Source organism: Orcinus orca, chromosome 4 (genome assembly GCF_937001465.1).
Source record: "Orcinus orca chromosome 4, mOrcOrc1.1, whole genome shotgun sequence".
NCBI classification, from domain to species: domain Eukaryota; kingdom Metazoa; phylum Chordata; class Mammalia; order Artiodactyla; family Delphinidae; genus Orcinus; species Orcinus orca.
The window spans coordinates 102964544-102979751 of record NC_064562.1 but is presented as its reverse complement, the minus strand read 5'-3'; the positions used below and the strand labels follow the sequence as shown (position 1 = coordinate 102979751).

The window sequence follows — 15208 nt, the reverse complement described above, 5'->3', positions numbered from 1 at the left end:
ATGCCTCGATTCTCCCTCTGGATTAGTTATACATTAGCCAAACATTCTCTGACCTCAGGCAGAATAAGTCCCCATTTCCTTGTGTGTAAAATGGGAACACTAGTCTTTTCCTCATCGGGTTGTTTAAAGCTTAGTAAGATGATGTGTATCAAGATCTTAGCACAGGGTCTCAGACTTAGGGCAGCACTCAAAGTCACTATTAGGGAGAGATAAGAAAGGAATAAGACATAAGGAAATTTGTAGGGGGCCATTCATGGCAATCAGTTGTCCCTTCCCTTACCCAACCAGTTTACTTTTTCATTTATTTTTTGGTCATCATTCACTTTTGCATATGAGGTACAATCTAGAAGTTCTTTTAGTGAGGGTCTCATGGCAAAATCTGTAAGAGTTTATTTTTTTTTAATCTGAAAATCTCTTTATTTTCGTCATTATTGAAAGGTAACTTTGTTGTATATATAATTCTAGATTGGCAGTTATCTCTTAGAATTTTGAAAATGTTGTTTAATTCTCTTCTGGCTACATAAAAGATAATCTGCTTTTTCTCTCTGGCTGCTTTTAGGACTTTGTTTTTGGTGTTCTCTCATTTTGTTACTGTATACTTCTTTTTTTTTTTTTTGGCGGTTCGCGGGCCTCTCACGGTTGTGGCCTCTCCCGTTTCGGAGCACAGGCTCCGGACGCGCAGGCTCAGCGGCCATGGCTCACGGGCTCTGCCACTCCGCGGCATGTGGGATCTTCCCGGACCGGGGCACGAACCCGCGTCCCCTGCATCGGTAGACGGACTCTCAACCACTGCGCCACCAGGGAAGCCCTGTATACTTCTTTCTTTTCATTTATCTACTTCAGAAATTTTTTTTTTTTCTAGAAAAGTCTCAGGTGTCATCTATTCCAACATCATGTCTCCTTGTTCTCTCTAATTCTTTCTTTAGGGAACTCCAATTCAATATGTTTTCAACCTTATCAGCCCATCCTCCAGGCTTTATAATCTCTGGTATTTTCCATTTTTATCTATGTTCTGTCCTCAGATTTATCTTCTAACTCGCTTCCTCTTCAGCTGTGTTGCTGCTCTTCTTTTCACCTTGGTTTTTGGTGTATTTTGTGATTTTTGATATTTGATGGAATTTTCTTGGAACTCTGTGAAGTCTGGGTTCTCTCTGAAAAAACTGACTTTTGCTTTGCATGACAACTCTTTTTTTTTTTTTACACTACAGAAGTAGTATAAATTGTTCTGTAAAAACATGGATAAACTCTGGTTTATCCATGTCAAGCTTGTGACAGATAAGTGTATTACTTCTCTTGCTTAGCAGAAGAGATATATATATAGGGAGAGAGAGAGATAGATAGATTATCTTTTTACTGAGAGGCTGGGAAACTGAGCTTTGTGCAGTGGTCACCAATCTGAACTTCACCTTGCTAAGTCCCTACATCATGCCTCCTCTCCCTCATGACACCAGTTAAAACTCTTATTCTGGGTCACAGAGGAGCAGGAGATGCCTCTGGTTCCAGCTCTTGCTGACTTATTTGGAATCTGGCTCCCATCTCATCTTTGGCTTTTGGGTATCTCCCTTACTTTCTTTCCATCTCAGTCATGCATTTTAAAATATATTAAAAAATTTTTTATCTAGCATTTTTAAGTGTTTTTTTTAATAGCAAGAGATACATCAGGATATCCAGTGTGCAACAACACAACTCATTCATTACTTTTTTTTTCTCATTAAACTTTTTTAATGGGTCTCAAATTCTGTGACAGATTTTTGGTCAAGTTGTTTCCATTAAAAAGTACTGATTTTGGGCTTCCCTGGTGGCGCAGTGGTTGGGAGTCCGCCTGCCGATGCAGGGAACGCGGGTTCGTGCCCCGGTCCGGGAAGATCCCACGTACCACGGAGCGGCTGGGCCCGTGAGCCATGGCTGCTGAGTCTGCACGTCCGGAGCCTGTGCTCCGCAACGGCAGAGGCCACAGCAGTGAGAGGCCCGCGTACCGCAAAAAAAAAAAAAAAAGTACTGATTTTAAAAACTAATAACTTAAAACGGCCACACACAAAACAAACGGTCCACAAAACATTCTCCTTTCCTTCTGAAGATTTTACGATGCACTATTATCATTTACCAGGCTTTTGCTATTAAACTTAAATGGCCAATTCAGACAAACAGTTCTGAGACCCTTTTTCCACCACTGATTAAGACTGGGGTGGCAGGTATTGGGGATAATATTCATTTAGCCTTCTGAGCTTTCTGGGCAGACTTGGTGACCTTGCCAGCTCCAGCTGCCTTCTTGTCCACTGCTTTGATGACACCCACAGCAACCATCTGTCTCATGTCACAAACAGCAAAACGGCCCAGAGGAGGATAGTCAGAGAAGCTCTCAACAAAAATGGGTTTGCCAGGAACCATATCAACAATGACAGCATCACCAGATTTCAAGAATTTGGGGCCATCTTCCAGCTTCTTCCCAGAATGACGATCCGTCTTCTTCAGCTCAACAAACTTGCAAGCAATGTGAGCTGTGTGACAATCCAGCACAGGTGCATAGCCAGCACTGATTTGGCCTGGGTGGTTCAAGATAATCACCTGAGCTGTGAAGCCAGCTGCTTCCATCGGTGGGTCATTTTTGCTGTCACCAGCCGCGTTGCCACGACGAACATCTTTGACAGACACGTTCTTGACATGGAAGCCCACATTGTCCCCAAGAAGGGCTTCACTCAGAGCTTCATGGTGCATTTCAACAGACTTCACTTCAGTTGTCACGTTGACTGGAGCAAAGGTGACCACCATGCCAGGTTTGAGAACACCAGTCTCCACTCGACCCACAGGGACAGTGGCAATGCCACCAATTTTGTAGACATCCTGGAGGGGCAAACGCAAGGGCTTGTCAGTTGGGCGAGTTGGTGGCAGGATGCAATCCAGAGCTTCAAGCAGCGTGCTTCCACTGGCATTGCCATCCTTACGGGTGAATCTCCATCCCTTGAACCACACGGCATGTTAGCACTTGGCTCCAGCATGTTTTCACCGTTCCAGCCAGTAACTGGCACAAATGCTACTGTGTCGGGGTTGTAGCCAATTTTCTTAATGTAGATGCTGACTTCCTTAACAGTTTCCTCGTATCTCTTCTGGCTGTAGGGTGGGTCAGTGGAATCCATTTTGTTAACTGCAACAATTAGTTGTTTCACACCCAGAGTGTAGGCCAGAAGGGATGCTCACAGATCTGCCCGTTCTTGGAAATACCTGCTTCAAATTCACCAACACCAGCAGCAAAAATCAGGACAGCACCATCAGCCTGGGATGTGCCTGTAATCATGTTTTTTGTTTTTTGTTGTTTTTTTTTTTTTGCGGTGCACGGGCCTCTCACCGTTGTGGCCTCTCCCGTTGCGGAGCACAGGCTCCGGACGCGCAGGCTCAGCGGCCATGGCTCACAGGCCCAGCCGCTCCGCGGCATGTGGGATCTTCCCGGACGAGGGCACGAACCCGCGTGCCCTGCATCGGCAGGCGGACTCTCAACCACTGCGCCACCAGGGAAGCCCAGGCCAGTGTTCTTATTGCAAGTTCATGTCAGGTCCTGGTGATAGAGGGGCGTGCACTCCCACTTTGGACCCACCACTGGAGGTGGAAAGTGCAGTGACTTATCTGACTTGGCCACAGGGAGCCGGGCAGTCCACGGAGGCCCAGCAGCAGGTCCCTAACCAGGTTGAGGGTAGGAGGGCATTCCCTTCCAGCTCTCTCCCTTGGTGCAGGAAGTGCTATAGGCAACATCACTGTGTATGTAATGGGCAACAACCCTGAGCCTGCTGTGGGGCTGCCTGGGTTCAGATCCTACCTCGGCCTCAACCGTTGTGTCAACTTGCAGAAATTGCTGAAAAGTTCCTGACCCTCATTTGTAAAATGGGGATAATATTACTGCCTGCCTAGTAGGGCTATCGTAAAAGCAATATATTTCCAACACTTGGAACAGTACCTAGACTATAAAATACTTGGCGCTATAAAATATTAGCTGTTATTAGACACATCATCCTTCTTGAGCACCATTCTAATTAAGTTTATTAATACACCATGGACTTAAAGGATAAAAAGAGAACACTCATTCATCTTATCTAATTATTACATGTCCTTCTAGTAACAAATGATTCCAATTAGGTTTGATTAAATAAGTATACCAAAGAAGTAATTTTTGCTAAATTTTAATAATTATATATATCCTCCTCAATGTAATTCTATTTCATTGGGGGTAAAATTTAAAATATTAAAAGAGTCAAAATTACCTCAAAAGTAAGCATTTTGTCTTATGAGACACATGAAAGCATTTGCAATTTTGTCATCTCTTGTCTAATTATTTCCACTCTGAAGACAAAGTGTACATTCAAGAGGCTTCTTGTTAAATGTGTGGCTAATTCTCAAATCAGTATTTTCGGCCTGGACTTTTTTTCTGGAATTCAAGAACATTGCTTCCTATTAAAAAAAAATTAGCTGTTATTATTTTCCTAAAAACAAGACTTTTCGAGTAGAATTTTTCTAATACTTTATAATGAGATGGTGGCATCTCTGCAAGAGATGCTGCTTTTCCATTTGCAGTGGTAATACAGTGTTTATTTTGAAAATTCATTAATTAAGTTTTAAAAAAAGAAGCAGATTTAAAGAAAAATATGAAATTAGACAAAAGTACTGAAAGACGTGATAAAAGTTGTGAAGATGGTATATAATGATTGGTCTTTGGAAGACTCATTTCCAGTAGCTTTTTATTTATTTATTTATTTATTTATTTATTTATTTATGGCTGCGTTGGGTCTTCATTGCTACGCGCGGGCTTTCTCTAGTTGCGGCGAGCAGGGGCTACTCTTCGTTGCGATGCGAGGGCTTCTCACTGCGGTGGCTTCTCCTGCTGCAGAGCACGGGCTCTAGGCTGGAGGGCTTCAGTAGTTGTGGCTCGCGGGCTCTAGAGCACAGGCTCAGTAGTTGTGGCGCATGGGCTTAGTTGCTCCGCGGCATGTGGGACCTTCCTGGACTAGGGCTCGAACCCGTGTCCCCTGCATTGGCAGGCGGATTCTTAACCACTGTGCCACCAGGGAAGTCCCTCCAGTAGCTTTTGAACTCATGGTGGTACCCTAAGACTTTAACGAGCCTGACAACTATTCCTCCTGCCCCAGAAGCTCCCATGGAAATAGCTTAATTTTTTATCTGAATTCATCAACATGTGCTCCAAAGGGTTTTTTTTTTTGATTGAATACCTTCTTCAGTTAAAAACGAAACAAAAACTTGAGCATGCAACCCCCATATAAGTTTGTTTAAAATTTGTAAATTGTATTTATATATGAGACAGAATCATGTAGTAGTTATAAATGTAAACTCTGTAGCCAGACTGTGGTGTTCAAATCCCAGCTCTGCCACTTCTCAGCTGTGTGACATTGGAGGGATCAGCTGACCTGTCTGTGCTTATAAAGTACAAATAATAATATCTATATATGTAAGCTCTTAGAACATTGCCCGGCATGGAAGAAGAACTCAGTTGCATTATCTAGTATTATGACAACTGTGCAATAGAAATCTTAAGATCAAGATAAAAATAAATAGAAATAGAAGGTCCAATATGTCCCTTAACAGTCATGTGAACCATGGGGTGCGTTCACCCCCAGTTTGCAGACTGCTGGCTTCAGCAATGGTAAGAACATACCATGTCTCTAAGTATTCTGAACCTTGAGGTACCTTGTAAAGCTTGGAGGACTGTGGGTGGATTTCCCGACACCTGGATTATGGGCACTCTCATTTCTATGCAAACCTCCTGGTTTTGCTCTTGTAAACAGTAATCAGGCCAGGCTGACTGGGGCCAGGGAGTCCTTGCTTTCTTCTAGACCTGCCCAATCACTATTCCGGATGGAGCAGTGCCTGGGCTTTGCTTCTTGCTTTGCACGTGCTACCCTAGACTTAGGCAGCACCCACCCAAAGCCAGGAAGACAGTGGCCCATAGGGACAGCTGCATGTCAGTCTGTGCTGTGAAACCAGCCATCATTTCAGTCAAATGGGATAACAGCTGATTAAAGCATTTCTACCTAAAGACTGATTTGTAGCACGTTCACACGGACTGAGTCCCCTGCTGCAGGCAGCTGTTCTTCTTGACACGGGGCCGACAGCAGGACTTGGGAGGGTCCCCTCAGATGCTCCAGCAGCCAGGAAGCTGATGGCCCTGGAAATGCTGAGAGAGGCTGGCTTCACCAGGACTGGTTGAAGGATTGGCACCTTTGAATCTGTCCAGGGAAAGGGCTGGTGGGCTCTGTGAGAACAACTGGGAATAGTAAACCCAGTGGAACTGGATCTAGTTACCAATAGCAGATCTCAGTGGATCTTCAGAAATTGCCCCCAAATTCCATCTGCTTTAGGTCAGATAATTTTCGAGTTGAAAAGGCCCTACAGACAGGCCATCTAGTGGATCCCAAACCTGGCTGCTTACAGTGTCAATGGGGACCTCCCCAGTCAGACCTCCCTCTCGCCCAACCCAGAGGTAACTTTACCCTGAATTTGCTGATTATAAAAACCATCTGTGAAGTTTGGGGCCCGGTAGGTCTGGGGTGATGTTCAGGAATCTGTATTTTTAAAAAGTGCCTCCAGTGATGAGCTGGAATGGGTGGATACTGGTCATCACTGAGGCTTGCTTGAGTGGCTTGAGCACTGGAGTTAGAGCTGAAAGACCAGAGGGCCAACCCTGGTGGTGCCACCTCCCAACTGTGTGACATTGGGTGAGGGATGCATCCTCTGTGAGCCTCATTTTCTTCATCTGCAAAAAGGGCATAAGGACAAAAACCTCCATTGTTCTCACAATAAACTCCCTTGATCTTGTGCCTATGAACCCGTAAAATGCTACACAGACATAGGACTTAAAGACTCATGCCAATGGCTCATCCAGCCTAGGGTTGGTCACCTCCAGCAACAGGGAGCTCATTACTTCTAGAGACAACCCCTTTTTCTTTGGGAAGCTCCTGGAGACAAAAGGTCCTTCCTTACTTTGAGCAGAAATCTGTTCTTTAATATTTATCTAGGGAAAATGAAAACACGAACTCGAAAAGATATAGGCATCCCCACATTCATTGCAGCGCGATTTACAGTAGCCAGAAGCAACCTAAGTGCCCAATGATGGATGAATGGATAAAGAAAACGTGGTATATATAATGTGGAATAGTTTTCTGCCATAAAGAAAAAAGGAAATCATCCCATTTGAAACAACATGGCTGGAACTTGAGGGCATTATGCTAAGTAAAATAAGTCAGACAGAGAAAGACAAATACTGTATGATCTTACTTATATGTGGAATCTAAGAAACAGAAAACCAAAACAAACAAGCAAGCAAGCAAAAAAACAAGCTCATAGATACAGAGACTAGATTGGTGGTTCCAGAGGTGTGGGGTGGGGAGTAGGTGAAATGGGCGAAGGGGCTTAAAGGGTACAAACTTCCAGTTATAAAATAAATGTCAGGGGGATGTAATGTACAGCATGGTGACTATAGTTAATAACACTGTATTGCATATTTGAAAGTTGCTAAGAAAGTAGATCTTAAAATTTGTCGTCCCCCCCAAAAAAAATTTTTGTAACTGTGTGTGGTGATGGATGTTAACTAAACTTATTGTGGTGATAATTTGCAGTACATACAAATATTGAATCATTAAGTTGTACACCTGAAACTAATATAATGTTTATTTATTTATTTATTTATTTATTTTTGGCTGCATTGGGTCTTTGTTGCTGCTCGCAGGCTTCCTCTAGTTGTGGTGAGCGGGGGCTTCTCTTGTTGCGGAGCATGGGCTCTAGGCATGCGGGCTTCAGTAGTTGTGGCGTGCGGGCTCAGTAGTTGTGGCTTGCAGGCTCTAGAGCGCAGGCTCAGGAGTTGTGGTGCACGGGCTCAGTTGCTCTGCGGCATGTGGGATCTTCCTGGACCAAGGTTCGAATGCATGTCCCCTGCATTGGCAGGAGGATTCTTAACAACTGCACCACCAGGGAAGCCCCTACTATAATGTTAATGTCAGTTATATCTCAATTAAAAAGAAAGAAATTTATCCCCTGTCACCAATAATCCTCCATCTTATCACTCAGTTTTTATGTTATTCACAGTACTTATGAGTATCTAAATTTGTCTTGTTTATTTACTTGTTTACTTGCTTGTTATCCGTCTCCTATTAAGATGCAGTCTCCATCAGGGTAGGGACTGTGTTCACCACTTGTGTCCCTGGTACCCAGAACAGTGCTTGATACACAAGAGAAGATCCATAAACTCTGGCTGGATCAGGAAAACAAAACGAAACAAAAAGTCCCAGAAACCTGTTCCCTGCAGTTTTCTCCCGTTGGATTTAATTCCTCTTTTTGGGAGGTCACAGATTAAATTTAATCCCTAACCTGCAGATTAGCCCGCTGAATAATTTAAGATAATCATATCCTTTTCCACCCCCTCCATACCTCACAACTCGAGGCTTCTCAAAACACTGTCTACTGAGAAGGTCCCTTTATGAATAAGCAAGATCCCCCAAATCACTATACACATGGCTACATGCCAGCAAAGCTGGAGAGATGGATTCCAGGGTAGGTAATTCAGGAAGAGCCATTTGCTTCTAGTTAATTAAATCACTTATTTACATTAATCACCAGCACTACGGGAGCTACTTACTAAAATATTTACTGAGTCAAGGCATAACATTTATGGAGCCCTTTTTATGTGCAAGGCGCTGTGCTAAGTGATTTGCTGGCCCTTAATTCTTTACAATAAACCCTGAGAGAAGATGCTAGTGTCATTCGCATTTTATAGATGAAGAAACTGAGGATCAGAGAGGTTAAGAGAGTGTCCAAGTTCATGCAGCCAGCAAGGGGCACATTTGGGCTCAGCTCTGGCTGACTCGAAAGTCCACATGGGTGGAAATGGCACCTGCTGTGACAGGTCATTGAAATTATGAAACTCTCATTGAAATGGAAGCATTATAGTTCTTCAGAACCATTATGATCTCAAAAGGAAAGGAGAATGATACAGATACACTGGCTGAGGTGTTTTCAGGTGCATCGAAGTGTGGCTTACCTTAACATGTTTTTGAAGTACCATGGCGTGGATTAAAAGAAAATTTGGTGAGTGGCTTCCACCTAAATGATTTACTAGGGAAGCTATGTGAAATTATTTAAAAGAGCAAGGGGATCAAACAGTACTACTTATTCTTCATGCAAAAGTTGCACAGAAGTCATATGGAAATGAAAAAAGGTTTTTTTGCCCTCCTCCTTGTGTGTATCTTATGGGCAGTGGATGGAAGGAAAAAAAGAACAAATGGAACGCGATGGTTGTTCTGAACAAGAGTCTCAACCCTGTGCATTTATTAGAATAGGAAATAGTGACCAAGAAATGCAGCAGCTAAACTGGGAAGGAAAGAACTATTGCACGGCCAAAACATTGTATATATCCGACTCAGACAAGAGAAAGCACTTCATGCTGTCTGTGAAGATGTTCTATGGCAGTAGTGATGACATTGGTGTGTTCCTCAGCAAACAGAAAAAAGTCACCTCCAAACCTTCCAAAAAGAAGCAGTCATTGAAAAATGCTGACTTATGCATTGCCTCAGGAACAAAGGTGGCTCTGTTTAATCGACTTCGATCCCAGACAGTTAGTACCAGATGCTTGCATGTAGAAGGAGGTAATTTCCATGCCAGTTCTCAGCAGTGGGCAGCATTTTACATTCATCTCTTGGATGATGATGAATCAGAAGGAGAAGAATTCACAGTCCACGATGGATACATCCATTATGGACAAACAGTCACACTTGTGTGTTCAGTTACTGGCGTGGCACTCCCAAGGTTGATAATTAGGAAAGTTGATAAGCAAACCGCATTACTGGCCGCAGGTGATCCTGTGTCACAGCTCCATAAATGTGCATTTTACCTTAAGGATACAGAAAGAAGGTACTGTGCCTTTCTCAAGAAAGAATAATTCAGTTTCAGGCCACTCCATGCCCAAAAGAACCAAATAAAGAGATGATAAATGATGGTGCCTCCTGGACAATCATTAGTGCGGGTAAGGCAGAGTATACATTTTACGAGGGGATGGGCCCTGTCCTTGCCCCAGTCACACCGGTACTTGTTGTAGAAAGTCTTCAGTTGAATGGCAGTGAGGATGTAGCAATCTTGAACTTCAGGACAGCATTTCACTCAAAATTTACGAGTGTGGTTTGGGGATGTAGAAGCTGAAACTATGTACAGATGTGGAGAAAGTATGCTCTGTGTTGCCCCAGACATTTCTGCATTCCGAGAAGGTTGGAGATGGGTCCGGCAGCCAGTCCAGGTTCCAGTAACTTTGGTCCGTAATGATGGAATCATTTATTCCACCAGCCTTACCTTTACCTACACCCCAGAACCGGGGCCATGGCCACATTGCAGCGTGGCGGGAGCAATCCTTCAAGCCAACTCCAGTCAAGTGCCCCCTAATGAGGCAAACACAAACAGCGAGAGGAGTTACACAAATGTCAGCACAAATTCAACCAATGTCACGTCATCTACAGCAACAGTTGTGTCCTAACTACTGTCTTTTTGCTTTTTGCTTTTGAGTGCAGCAAAATGTTGACCAAAAAAGAAAGAAAAAAATGAACAATCTTTTGTGGTTTCTTGGGAAAACTTTTCATACTCGGTGATACTATTCAAAAACCCCATTACCTGCAAGTGCTGATTTGAAGTGCAGAAGCCACAGTAAAACAAACAAAAAAACCCATCAAAATGTACAAACTTTTGGAAAAAAAAAAAAAAGTCCCCATGCCCGTGATCATGGCCTTGCCTCCTGAGCTGGTGGTTTACATAATGGAGGGAAAAAGAAGAAGTAGAGCTTGTTCTCTTGTTTATTCTCTTATTATTGGCTTATCTCTCTTCGCCTTTGGAATTTTTCCTATTCAGGCAAGAGCTAGTTGCTCTGGAGACACAGAGGACACCCAAAGTTTACCGAACCTCATCAGACTCATCGGAAGAGCTTTGAACTTCCTTCAGGAAAATGTTGCATCTTCTCTGTTTATATCCTGCTCCAGCCTTCCCTTAAAAGGTTGAGTTTCACAGCTCTTGAGCTACTTGTAGGCTTGGAGTGAGACCGGTCTAGAATCCCTTCCTGTCCTCTCCTTGTTCTTCTCAACAGACTGGGGCAACTCCCACTCATTTCCCTGCCGAGTGGCTCCTGGGTGGGCCTTGTTGAGAAAGAGCCACCCTGGCTTTGGAGCAGCAGTTTCTGTCACCAGGGCCAGCGTGCTGCCCCGTGGAGGCTGCAGGGCTGGGTGTCCTGGTGTGGCTTCTCAGACAGATACTTCTTCTCCACTCCAGGCCAGCCCACCCCGGGAAAAGCTTTCCTGAATTGAGTCGGAAGGCACATAAGGTTGTCGCCTATGAAAATCATGCCAACCCAACACATGTACACCCAGCTACCTGCCTCTGTGTGTCGGAGAGGGTTCATCTTTTAGCTGAAGTTGTAAAGGGCAGGTTCTTTTTAACTGAGTGTAAGATGAGGAAGTGCTTTGTAGCTTGGAACTTAAGGTTGTGCACAGGGAAATCAGTAGTAAGGATTGCTCACCAATCAGGATGAGGATGTTAGACTGAGGACTTTTTCTTTCAGGGTGCAGTCCTTGTTGGAAAATTTATGTCAACTCCACTCAGCATACTCTTCCTGGACCAGACAACGAACCAAACCAGGAACCCTGTTTGGTGTAACTCACAGCAGCCACCAGCTCCCCTGAGCTTCTCGTTGCCTGTCTATAAAGCTGGCTACTGGGTGGGAGGTATTTCCCACTACCGTGGTGGTGGTGAGGGGGTAACCAATGGAAGAACTTGGGATAAAGGATAAAGGATTTTATCCTGACAAGGATAAAATGTGGTTATGTTGGCTAAAGCAAACTCACTTCTTTGGTCCAAACTGATGGACACTTTCAAGATGATCACTTCCTTTAGGTTCTTATACTTAGGAGTGACACTTAGAAGTCTGGACTGATTAGCATATCTTTGGCATCCCTTGTTGCTTACCTGAAAAAAACACCCCAGGAGCAAAGATATAAGGCCAAGTCTACTTTGCACACAAAGAAACAAAGCAAAAAAATCAAAATCAACAGGAACCTGTTCCTCAGCCAGACGCACACTGAATATTACTGTCATTTTTTATGGTAAAAAATAGAGCCAAACTGTTTCCTCCCATCACACCGACACAAAGAAGCTTAAACAAGCTCAGGTAGATATTCTAAAATGATTCTAAAATGATAGGCTAAAGCCTAGGATTCCAAAATAGTCTCTGAACTGGAGCTAAACCAAAGTGATATTTCATTCTGAATTGACTGATACTAGGAAGTTGGCCATTCTATTTACAAAAGTAGGTTTCACTTGTTTGTTTTCAATTTGAGGAAAAATTTCCACACAGGGAAATGTACAAATCTGAAGTGCACAATTTGGTGGGTTTCGGCAAATGTATTATAAAAATATGTGTATCTTATATGCCAATCAAAGTAGCTTCAAACCTACAGAAAGTTTCCTCATGTCCTTCTGGTCAGTCCCCATCCTGGAGATTACTAGCCACTGTTCTCTCTTCTAACACCGTAGATTAATTTTGTCTGTTCTTGGCCTTTCTTATGAGCAGAATCATATAGTACATGCTCAGCGTAATGTATTTGACATCCAATCATGTTGTTGTGCATTATCAGGAGTTATTCTTTTTCATTGCTGAATAGTATTCTCTTGTGTGAACGTACTACAGTTTGCTTATCCATTCTCCTCACTACAAGTCATGTAGAGGCTGTAATAAATAAGTAACCCATTTATTCATTGGGCAAGTGTTTTCCAGATCTTTCTCTATGCCAGGCACTGTTGGAGATGCTGGGAGGCTTTAATGAACAAAATGAAGCTCCTGCCCTCATAGGACTTTTATTCTAGTGGGGAGACAAACAATATATAAGCAAAGAAATGAATAAGATAGTAGTGAGAAATGCTATGTACGTAGTAAATCTGAGTGATGGCATGAAAGTGGCGTGTAAGGATACTGGGTCTTCTTTAGATTGTGTGGCTGGGAAAGGCCCCTTTGAGGTGACTTGGCTGACATTGGGGTGATACAAAGGTCACCAGGTGAAGACTCAGAAAGTTTTTGGGCCAAGGGAACAACAGGTGGAAAGGTCATAAGGTGGGACTGAAAGGGACACATTGGTGTTGAAACAGGAATGAGCCAGTGTGACTGGAGTGAAGTGAGCGAGGGTGGAGGTGGTGAGAGATGGAGGAGGTTAGAAGCAGGAGTTATGGAAAAGGAATTTAGCTTTTATTCTAGGAGTGATGGAAGGCCATTGGAAGGTTGAAACAGGAAGTCACACTGTCTCATTTACATTAAAAAAAAGCTGATCTGGGCTTCCCTGGTGGCGCAGTGGTTGCGAGTCCGCCTGCCGATGCAGGGGACATGGGTTCGTGCCCCTGTCCGGGATGATCCCACATGCCACGGAGCAGCTGGGCCCGTGAGCCTGCGTGTCCGGAGCCTGTGCTTCGCAATGGGAGAGGCCACAACAGTGAGAGGCCCGCGTACCACAAAAAAAAAAAAAAAAAGCCGTTCTGTCCAGGGGGGAGTGGGGGAGGATCAGTGAGATCAGTTAGGAGGCTTTTGGAGGGAGTGTGTGAGATGATGGTGGTTAGGTTAGTGTCATCAGAGATGGGTAGAGGGGCACTGATGAATCAGGTGGGGAAAGGCGATGGGGCTGTGACAGAAAGAGAGGAACCAAAGATGACTCCTAGGTCTCGGTCTGGGCAGCACCATCTTCTGAGATGGGTAAGATGCAGGTGGTGGTGATGGGGCTGTTGAGAGAGAAAGGATCCAGATCTGTGTTTTGGCTGTGGCGGTTTAGGATGCCTGTTAGACCTCTTCAACTGGAGATGTCTGGTGGACAGTTGGATATACATAATCTGGTGCTTATTTGAGAGACAAAGCCTGGAGACAAAAATATGAAAGCCCTCAACATATGATTTGCTGCACACAGGCTTTCTCTAGTTGCGGCGAGCGGGGGCTACTCTTCCTTGCGGTGCGCGGGCTTCTCATTGTGGTGGCTTCTCTTGTCATGGAGCACGGGCTCTAGGCACGTGGGCTTTAGTACTTGTGGCACGTGGGCTCAGTAGTTGTGGCACACAGGCTCTAGAGTGCAGGCTCAGTAGTTGTGGCGCACGGGCTTCATTGCTCTGCGGCATGTGGGATCTTCCCAGAGCAGCACTCAAACCCGTGTCCCCTGTATTGGCAGGCGGATTCTTTAACCACTGTGCGACCAGGGAAGTCCCATATGATGTATATTTAGGGCTAGGGGACTAGATGAGATCGCCTAGAGAGAACAAAGTGTTAACGGCTGGGTCCTAGAAAAGAACCAGAGGAGGAAACTGAGCAAATGATAAATGTGGTCCTGTTATTATTATCGTCTCTATGGCTCTTTAAACTTCTCTAGGGACTTGGACATGCATTTAGTGATTTGGGCTTCATGACAATCCTGCGAAAAACTCAATAGAACCTTTGTTGCAAATTGGCCTAGGCCAATTTGGTCATTCACGGATATTAGGCTCTTTTTGGTTTGTCTTGGAACCCTTAGGAGTTAGAGGTAAGTGAGGGTTAGATACTGAGAGGGAGTAAGGAAGTAAGTATCAGAACAAAAGTTACTACAAGGATAGATATTTATTTGCCTATAGGCTCAGAGGAGGCCTACAGAATGGTCTTAGAGCAGTTCTGCAAGCTCTGTGAAGCCCTAGCCCTCCGTCCCTTTTGATGCTCACAAAACACCTCCATAAGAGTTCTCTTGAACAGACCACAACACTATGTGCCAGGGGTGGCACAGGATGTTTTAGGGATCAAGCTTCTGGTGCCATCCTTGAGGGTTAAGGATGAAGGATCAAGTAAGCACAGGAAGCGTTTCAAATATTTTATCTTGAATATTACTTTATATATTGAATATCACTGATGTTATCAGTAGAGCCCATTTGGTATATCCTTTCTTTATGCTGATTAACAAATCACTAAGTACCCCCAATAGAAACTCTTGTCTGACATTCATTATACGGATCAGCAGAGCCAAATAATGTGTTGTCATGAGCGGACAGGAAATTAGAGGAAGTGCTGATGGTCCTGTTCTCTGGGCTGGGGTATTTGCGGTGTAGTGATAGCTTACCAGGCCTGGAGTGTGCCTACCTAATCAAGATGACTGATTGCCCCTCCCTCATTCACATCACACTGGCTTTG

At 44.1% G+C, this 15208-nt stretch overlaps 2 pseudogenes; one reads left to right on the top strand and one right to left on the bottom strand.

Moving 5' to 3' along the window:
- Positions 1 to 2180: 2180 nt before the first annotated feature.
- LOC101272423 (elongation factor 1-alpha 1-like) lies at positions 2181 to 3300 on the bottom strand (annotated as a pseudogene).
- Positions 3301 to 9056: 5756 nt separating this feature from the next.
- LOC101272666 (recombining binding protein suppressor of hairless-like) lies at positions 9057 to 10696 on the top strand (annotated as a pseudogene).
- Positions 10697 to 15208: the final 4512 nt, after the last annotated feature.